Source organism: Mytilus trossulus, chromosome 4 (assembly GCF_036588685.1).
Source record: "Mytilus trossulus isolate FHL-02 chromosome 4, PNRI_Mtr1.1.1.hap1, whole genome shotgun sequence".
Classification (NCBI taxonomy): domain Eukaryota; kingdom Metazoa; phylum Mollusca; class Bivalvia; order Mytilida; family Mytilidae; genus Mytilus; species Mytilus trossulus.
Genome location: NC_086376.1, coordinates 23,640,828 through 23,650,265, shown reverse-complemented (window position 1 = coordinate 23,650,265; position 9,438 = coordinate 23,640,828). Strand labels below are relative to the sequence as shown.

Below are 9,438 nucleotides of genomic sequence, written 5' to 3'. Positions count from 1 at the left end.
AACTAGAATTGAACTCGTACATGATGGATCAATGAGAACTGAACGCTTGAATACTGGAGCAACTAACTGAACGCGGACTTCTACATACTCGTAGCTGAAATTATTATTTGGACAGTTAGTATTAAAATGTTTTTAAGATAGGCAATATCTTATAAACAAAACAAAATATGCAGTAAATGAAGAAATGTGTTTTTGAACAGTTTTGTGAAGAAAAAAAATGTTTTCGAATTGTTGTTTTAAAAAAAAGATGAAGTAGATGGCTATATAAAGTTTCATCGATTGAACGTTTTCCGTTAATTACGATATGTCATTATGCCAAGTTGTACAATAGATCGTGACATGACAAAGGTAACTATGAAGTGTTGTTTGGTGCCATCCTCCTCAACAAAACTTGATTGTTTGACATGTGTTCAAGTAGATAATGCTCTGTATGTATGGTAGAAAATTGGCGAAAACTTGACTGAACATAAAAGCGTATGCATGTGTTAGTTATGCTTTGTAAAACGCGGAGAAGTAAAAAGTTTGTTGTAATCAATTGTAATTGAAATTACTTTTCCTTTACTTATTGTACTTTTTTACAAGTTTTTCTATTGGCAATTTAATTTTTTGCAACAATCATTAAGAATCTATTTTTCAGACACGTATTGGAGAACAATCAATTAAAATATGTTTGACGTTAACATCGAACTTTGCATGATGCTTCTTTCGTTCCATTTTACCACAGAATTGCTAAGGTTTCATGAAAATGTTTCTTTTCATCTTTGATATATAAAATACATTGAGTATAAGTTGAAGTTATCTAATGTGCATCCTGTAGCTTTGCCAAGTGGAACATCTGCCGCAAGCTTTTGAACAGGTACGTATAACGTATTTATAGATATAATATGGCTGTCAGCGTCTTGAACCCAGACACAACACACGTTATCATATATTACATTACATAATTTGACCTGGAAAATATAGACGGCACTCTAACCATGCCCTTGAATGTTCGTCTGAAGTGATTTCTACTGACAGGTAACTATCAAGTAAACACTAAAACTTTCATTTTATTTGATCAGTTATTAATTTATGATTAACCTCATTTTCAATTGAATTATTTTACTACATATTTTATTCTCAAACAACGTATTAAATTGCGCATGCATTTATAATTGAATAAAAAAAACTAGGACGAAGAATTCTTCACGTTATCAATTAAGTGATATCTGTAATTGTATACTATCAGATAGTATAAATACAAATTTGACGTTTCACTTCTTGTCTGTTAGAAGGCACATACGACGACATCAATATTAATATTTTCTGTTGTATTGATTGATTACAGTTTGTTTTACACCGCCTCAGCACACACTGGCTATATCGATGCAATTTTTTTTCTATTGAACAGGATCATGTTAAATATTTCAACAGTCAGTCCCCTTTCATGACTATTGCTGAAACCTCGCCACCAATAAAATGAAATGATGAAAATTTTATAATTGTCAAAAATCATACACGAGCAACCCCTAACACGTTCACATAATTTAAATGTTTTGTTTCGTTATCACAGCTCTGCCTTTAGCAAGACAAGAGTTCAGTGGTCCCAACACGCATTTCCCAAGGCTATAGCCGTGACAAGTTATTCAGTAAGGCAGAGAAATTGCAGACCAGGGAATCTACAGTGTTCTCCAAATAATATATTGTAAAGGACGGATGGCAGCATCACTATTCCGTGTACAACTTTGTTTTACCAAGAAATAGTTACCAACCTAAAATAAAGCGAACAAAGAATTTCACAAAGGTCTCTATACTTGAAGTGCACACGGGAAAAAATGCATATACTCCAACATAAACTTTATACTATGATAGAAACATAGAAAGTTTCACAAACAAGTGTTTTTGACTGATTTATTTGTCTGACACCGAAACATTTGATAGTCAGTGATGTGGAAGAAAAAAGTAAAATCACAAAAATACTGAACTCCGAGGAAAATTCAAAACGAAAAGTCCCTAATCAAATAACAAAATCAAGTGTTAAAACACATCAAACGAATGGACAATAACTGTCCTATTCCTGACTTAGTACAGGCATTTTCAAATGTAGAAAATGGTGGATTGAACCTGGTTATATAGCGCGTAACCTCTAACTTGTATGACAGTCGCATAAAATTGTATAATAATTCTAATATAGTTGCAACGATGCATGAACAAAACAGAAATAATAGGAAAATAGTCAAAATATGAGTACAGCAGTCATTACTGTGTCACAATCTCAAAACAAACAAAAAAGCACAAAAAGCTTATAAACAGTAGGAGCTATATGATGGTAATGTAGCCACACGGAAATATTATCCAGAACAATTTAGTCCTTAACATTAGAGCTTCCATTGACCTTCAAATGATGAGATCTTAAACAGTTGGTTTGTTGTTTTTGTGTCCTTTTTGGCTTTGCTGTTCCAAAATTTATCTTCTAATTGTCTTTGCTTACCAAACTATTGATCCTGATTATTCTTACAAGCTAATCAAGAAGACCCCTTTGGTGCAACACAAATCTGATTTCATCTTCTGTCAAATATTGTGGTTCCTTTTCTTCTTTTTTACCCTGCCTTTAGCAAGACAAGAGTTCAGTGGTCCCAACACGCATTTCCAAAGGCTATAGCCGTGACAAGTTATTCAGTAAGGCAGAGAAATTGCAGACCAGGGAATCTACAGTGTTCTCCAAATAATATATTGTAAAGGACGGATGGCAGCATCACTATTCCGTGTACAACTTTGTTTTACCAAGAAATAGTTACCAACCTAAAATAAAGCGAACAAAGAATTTCACAAAGGTCTCTATACTTGAAGTGCACACGGGAAAAAATGCATATACTCCAACATAAACTTTATACTATGATAGAAACATAGAAAGTTTCACAAACAAGTGTTTTTGACTGATTTATTTGTCTGACACCGAAACATTTGATAGTCAGTGATGTGGAAGAAAAAAGTAAAATCACAAAAATACTGAACTCCGAGGAAAATTCAAAACGAAAAGTCCCTAATCAAATAACAAAATCAAGTGTTAAAACACATCAAACGAATGGACAATAACTGTCCTATTCCTGACTTAGTACAGGCATTTTCAAATGTAGAAAATGGTGGATTGAACCTGGTTATATAGCGTGTAACCTCTAACTTGTATGACAGTCGCATAAAATTGTATAATAATTCTAATATAGTTGCAACGATGCATGAACAAAACAGAAATAATAGGAAAATAGTCAAAATATGAGTACAGCAGTCATTACTGTGTCACAATCTCAAAACAAACAAAAAAGCACAAAAAACTTATAAACAGTAGGAGCTATATGATGGTAATGTAGCCACACGGAAATATTATCCAGAACAATTTAGTCCTTAACATTAGAGCTTCCATTGACCTTCAAATGATGAGATCTTAAACAGTTGGTTTGTTGTTTTTATGTCCTTTTTGGCTTTGCTGTTCCAAAATTTATCTTCTAATTGTCTTTGCTTACCAAACTATTGATCCTGATTATTCTTACAAGCTAATCAAGAAGACCCCTTTGGTGCAACACAAATCTGATTTCATCTTCTGTCAAATATTGTGGTTCCTTTTCTTCTTTTTTACTCAAATTACAGTAACTGATAAAGGTTCGTTGGTGATTTCTAATATCAACTGTTTACTAGCAATTCGATGTGACCACTGGAGCTTTTATTGCAAAAACAATCATTTATGAGGCCTAATTGTATAAATATAGGGATAACACAAATCTATAGAATTAAAGAAAAAAGATTAATAGAAGTAGTATAATTTTTTTTAATTATAACAAAAGGTCTAACTTTTAAGTGCTTAAAGAACTGTTATGCTTTGAAACTGTATTTATTCTACTTTGCAGAAAGAATTAACATTCACATCATTAGTTTCTCTCAGTAAGCAGTCAGAAGTACATAGTATATCTTATATTTTGTATTTTTCTACATGTATACTCGGTCTATTCTGACCGTATCCCCTTCTGTGTCTTGTTCTCTATAGCATTTAGTCTATTTGTTTTTGTTTAACCTTTGCCTTGTTTCCTCGAGCATTCGATCTTTTCGTTCTTGTATGATAGTATCCCCTAATTTGTATTATTTCCTCCAGCATTAGAGGTATTCGTTTTTGTATGACCTTATTACCTGTTTTTTTCTGTTTCTTCCAGCATTCGGTCTTTTCGTTCTTGAATTAGCTTATCTCCTATTTTGTCTTGTTACGTCTATTCGTTCTTGTATTAGCTTGTCCCCTATTTTGTCTTGTTTCCTGGGAGCATTTCATCTATTCGTTCTTTTATTAGCTTGTCCCCTATTTTGTCTTGTTAAGTCTATTCGTTCTTGTATTAGGTCATCCCCTATTTTGTTTTGTTTCCTGCGAGCACTCGATCTATTCGTTCTTGTATTAGCTTATCCCCTATTTTGTCTTGTTTCCTGCAGCATTCTGTCTATTCGTTCTTGTATTAGCTCATCCCCTATTTTGTCTTGTTTCCTTGCGAGCATTCGATCTATTCGTTCTTGTATTAGATTGTCCCCTATTTCGTCTTGTTTCCTGCAGCATTTAGTCTATTCGTGCATGCATAACCTTAACACTCCCTTTCTTTCGTTCTAGCATGACCCTGTAATTATTTAGTGGTGATATAATCCATAGTTCGTAATAAATAAACAGAATTGATTTAATTACCGTTTAATAGGTCAAAGGTCCCTGCATTTGCATACAGTGTAGACATGTATATCACTTCACAAAACATTATGTAACTCGTAAAACCTTAACTTCAAAGAGACAAATTTTGCACCATAATTTTCAGTGGAACGACAAGATATATATTTCAGCTTAACAATTTACGAGTTTTACGGATAAGAATGAGTGATCATTTACGAACTCGACTACTTCTCAAAAGTAAAAGCTGTACACATACATGTATGAATACAGATAATACAACACAAACTTCAGATTGTTCATCACTGTTGGCCTAAATATTAACAATTACCTTTATACAATTTTGATTATTCTAAAAAGGTTAACATTATTTCAAGTATGATTGTAGACACCTTTCGATCACAGTATCCTTCATTTCATCAAGATATATATATATTTCTAGCAATTGTTTTATAGACACGAAAATGTTTTGAAAATGAGGCTGCACATGTAAAAAGAGGTGAACGATACCAAAGTGATATTTGAACTTTTCAGTACCAGACAAACTGACAACGCTATGGCAAAATCAAAACGACAACAAGAACAGAATACAAAACATGATATAGAAAACTAAAAACTAAATTATACGATTTTACTCTTGAAACGGCCCCTTTTCAACTTTTTTTTAAATATAAGGTCAAAATTAGACTTGTTTCCTCACCTATCTGATCTATCTTGTTTTGCATAATATATTATGTAGTTCGATATTGTTCACTACTGGACTCCTACTATTCGTATTTTAGAATTAAAAAAATAGCCTTTTGGTAGAATACCGTTTGTACCGAGTACATTGTGAAATAGTAAGATCACAAAAGTACTGGACTACGAGGAAATTCAACCTCTCACTTGTATGATATGGGGTATATATATCCCAATTGATACAATATTCCCGTGCTTGTATTTTCGATCATGATTTTCTTGATAGAGGGTAGCCGCTCACAAGGAAGCTATTAAACCAAGAGTTCCAAATGGTGAAAATGAAATCATTCCTTCGTAAACTTTACGGACGCCATCACGAGTTGGTTGACCGTTATGGAATAACCGTTTCACAAATGATATCGGATATGTTCCTCACGTCGGAACTGCAATCCTCTTCCCTTTCATAAATATGACCAACCGAATTAGACTATTTACCGGGTTTGTTATTACATAAGCAACACGATGGGTGCCACATGTGGAGCATGATCTGTTTACCCTTCCGGAGCACCTGAGATCACCTTCAGTTGTTGGTGGGGTTCGTGTTACTTATTCTTTAGTAGTATATGTTGTGTCATATGTACTATTGTTTGTCTGTTTTTCTTTTTCATTTTTAGCCATGGAGTTCGTTGTCAGTTTATTTTAGATTTGAATGTCACTCTGGTATCTTTCGTCCCTCTTATGTATGAAAGTCGCGTCAATCCTCATTATATTGACAACGATGTGTGAACAAAACACACAGACATAATAGGTAAAAAAAAAACAAATGTGTAACAAAGAAGCAAAAAATAGCAAACAGACCAGGCATATTAGCAAAAGTTCAAGACAAATTTACCATAGTACAATAACTAAATGACGGGATGTATAAGTACAGAGTCACGTCATGTGTGTATCAAAGAATCAGAAAGAAATGCATATATACGAAGCACATAAGCAAAATTGAAAGACAAGAATAAAATGTTTTACAATAGCACAATAACTGGATTTATAAGTACAGAGCCACAACATATGTATCAAAGAAACACCAAAAGGAATATGCCTATTAACAAAAAAGAAAGACAAGAATACGAGTATTATTATAGAACAATGACGGGATGTACAAGTACATAGCCACGTCGAATGGATATCAATAGAAACAGACTAAACAGTAAAATTAATATTTATATAGACAAACAAAAGAATAGTGTAACACGTTTTTAAGATGATAAACAACACCAGTACCCATATTCTATACTTTAAGACCATCGTGTATTATTTGTGAAGTTGATACGGAATATGTATCAACAATAACTTGGTACTTACGATGATCTTTTGTTTCTAGAAAAATGACCAGACGCTCTTTATCATACCCCTGATTCATCAACTTTCTGCTCTGCTCAGACACTGGTGACGATTTAGAAAGTCTAAGTAGGAGCTGTATGCCCTTTAATACCGAATAAGTTGGGGAATTTATACATGTATCACATATACAGGTGAAGTTGGTATATCGTACAAAGGTGGGGGAATAGATAAATCGTCTCGTTTGTCAAAGATTCAGATACTAAGATAGTCGTGTCTGTCAAATTTGGAGTATAGGTCTTAAAATGGGGAGGAGGAAGCCGTATCTGTTGTTTTCGTAATTTCAAGTTTTGGGGGATAATCAATGGAATCCAATCAGAAAAGTTTGGGTTGTTAATGGAAAGAACATCATCAATATGCCTGAAAGTGAAATTAAATGACCTGGCTTCTTTGATATACTTGTTTTGAAAATTGTTTTAAGGAACTCCGATTCATATGAAAATAAGAAGGGGTCGGCAAGGAGAGGCGCAAAGTTCGTTCTTATAGGAATGCCGACAAATTGTTGCGAAAATCTACCTCCAATTTAAACAAATATGTTGTTGATAAGAAACTCCAGCATCTGTGAAGCATGTTTAATCTTTATGTTCACAAGAAACAAAGTATGGCATACGGTATCCCAAAGGTATAAATTTAAAGAGTATGCCACTGTTTTAATGTTGCAAAGTATTGTGAATTATTTCTTTTGTAATCAATTTGTGTTTCTTATATTAAAATATGCTATGCATACAATTGCCTTTATCTAAAAAAAAAACCAGAAACATGTTTAGAAATACTCGCATGGTATGTGACAGTTATTCAAAGTACACTTTGAGATATATCAACTTTATTGTCCTGAATGTCCAAAACAATTTATCTGTCCTCTTCTGTCATACAAGAGTTATCATCCCGATAGAGATATTTGTATAAAATATGAAATACAATAATTGTTGCAACATTTATTAATTCGAATGGCAGAATTTGCAATAGAAAAAGACAACACTACAACAAATTGCGTTGTAGTAAATCAGCAGATGCATATGTTGATTGTTGTACTGATATAGACTTGTCTGAAGCTTATGACGTAATTCAAAATAAGAAAAGTTGCACCCATTCTCATAATCCCAGAAACAAATATACAAAGGTTAAAGTTATATGAACCTTAAACTGTCTCTAACTATGTTAGCCATGTGAAAATGAATAGTTGTATATTGTTCATCATAACAATAAGAGACTTGCATCTTATGGGTTCAACTCTCCATTTGGTCTCTAATGGACATTTGTCCCTTTGGCAATCTTACCACATCCTCCTATTTTATATACTTGATATGTATGAATCAATCCTTACAGAGTTCCAAAGACAAAAGGATAACACCACAGCAACTATTAAGCAATATGTCAGTAAAGTTTACATGATAGAACCGGGTTTGTATTTCCTATCATGATTTCCTTGATAGAGGTTGCCGCTCAAAAGGAAGCTATTAAAACCAAGAATTCAAAATGGTGAAATTGTAATTATCCCTTCATAAATGTTACGGACGCCATCACGAATTGGTTGACCGTTACGGAATATCCATTTCACAGATAATATCGGATATGTTCCTTATGTCGTAACTACAATACCGTTCCTTTTTCAGGAATTTGACCTACCGAATTAGACTATTTCCGGGTTTCTAATAACATGAGCAACACGATGAGTGCCACGTTTGAAGCAGAAAATGCATATCCTTCCGGATCACCTGAGATCACTCCATTTTTGGTGGGGTTCGTGTTGCTTAGTCTTAAGTTTTGTATGTTGTTTGTATTGTCTTGTGTATCATCATTTCTTTTTCTTTTTAGACAAGGCATTGTCAGTTTGTTTTCGATCTACGAGTTTGAATGTCCCTCTGATATCTTTCGCCCCTCTTAAAGAACACGCGATATCTGTAACAGGATTCATGTGAACATTATACATTAAGGGGTTGCTGGGTAATCGTCGATGAGATAGCAGAACATCAACATATACCAACTATCAAGTCTAAAATTTCATCTAACGATTTTCACCAATATATATACTGTTGTTTTATATGCAATATGGTATATAAAGCTTTTTTATCGACCGAAATGTCTTCTGTGACATTTTTAAGTTGGTTCTTCTGAATTATATTTTGTTATAGCATTTTTAGGAATACACGTGCATGTTATCTTCATTTATAGGATATGTTTAGTGATATGACGGATAAACGTAGTTTTTTAAAGCATCAACTCGTGGAAGAAGGTGTTCGATTAAAATTCAGTCAGTGAGTCTCGTAAGACATATCACTTTTTGTTTACATGTTCTTATGTCTTTGTGGTGGTTTTTTTGTGTATTGTTGTATGTTATTTTATGTCGTATTTGTCTTATGTATAAATGAAGTGAAGGGTAGATACCAATAAGACCGAGAACTATGGACATAATAAAGATTACAATTGGATTTTCGACATTAAGATTTCCCTCAGAAAAAAGTGGTATCTGAAATACTCTGGTTTTTTGAGTAGCTAATAGAGAAATATGTTGGCCGGTATAATCATATATAGGGAAGGCTACTGAGGTTTTAAGCCTCCGGTGATGGTATAGAAAGCTCCTATATTTTTACATTTTTACAATCACATCAAGATGCAGATTACATTTCATTTTGTTTCTGGGTTGTTGTTTATTTCCATATACCATTCCTTGTATCTACAATCTCCGCCACATAATT

At 33.4% G+C, this 9,438-nt stretch overlaps 1 long non-coding RNA gene across 1 annotated transcript; it reads left to right on the top strand.

Moving 5' to 3' along the window:
• Positions 1 to 777: 777 nt before the first annotated feature.
• On the top strand, positions 778 to 1,876 carry LOC134713820 (uncharacterized). Its single transcript, XR_010106394.1, has 2 exons — positions 778 to 1,017; positions 1,553 to 1,876. It is a non-coding gene; the product is annotated as an uncharacterized LOC134713820 (long non-coding RNA).
• The last annotated feature ends 7,562 nt before the right edge of the window (positions 1,877 to 9,438 follow it).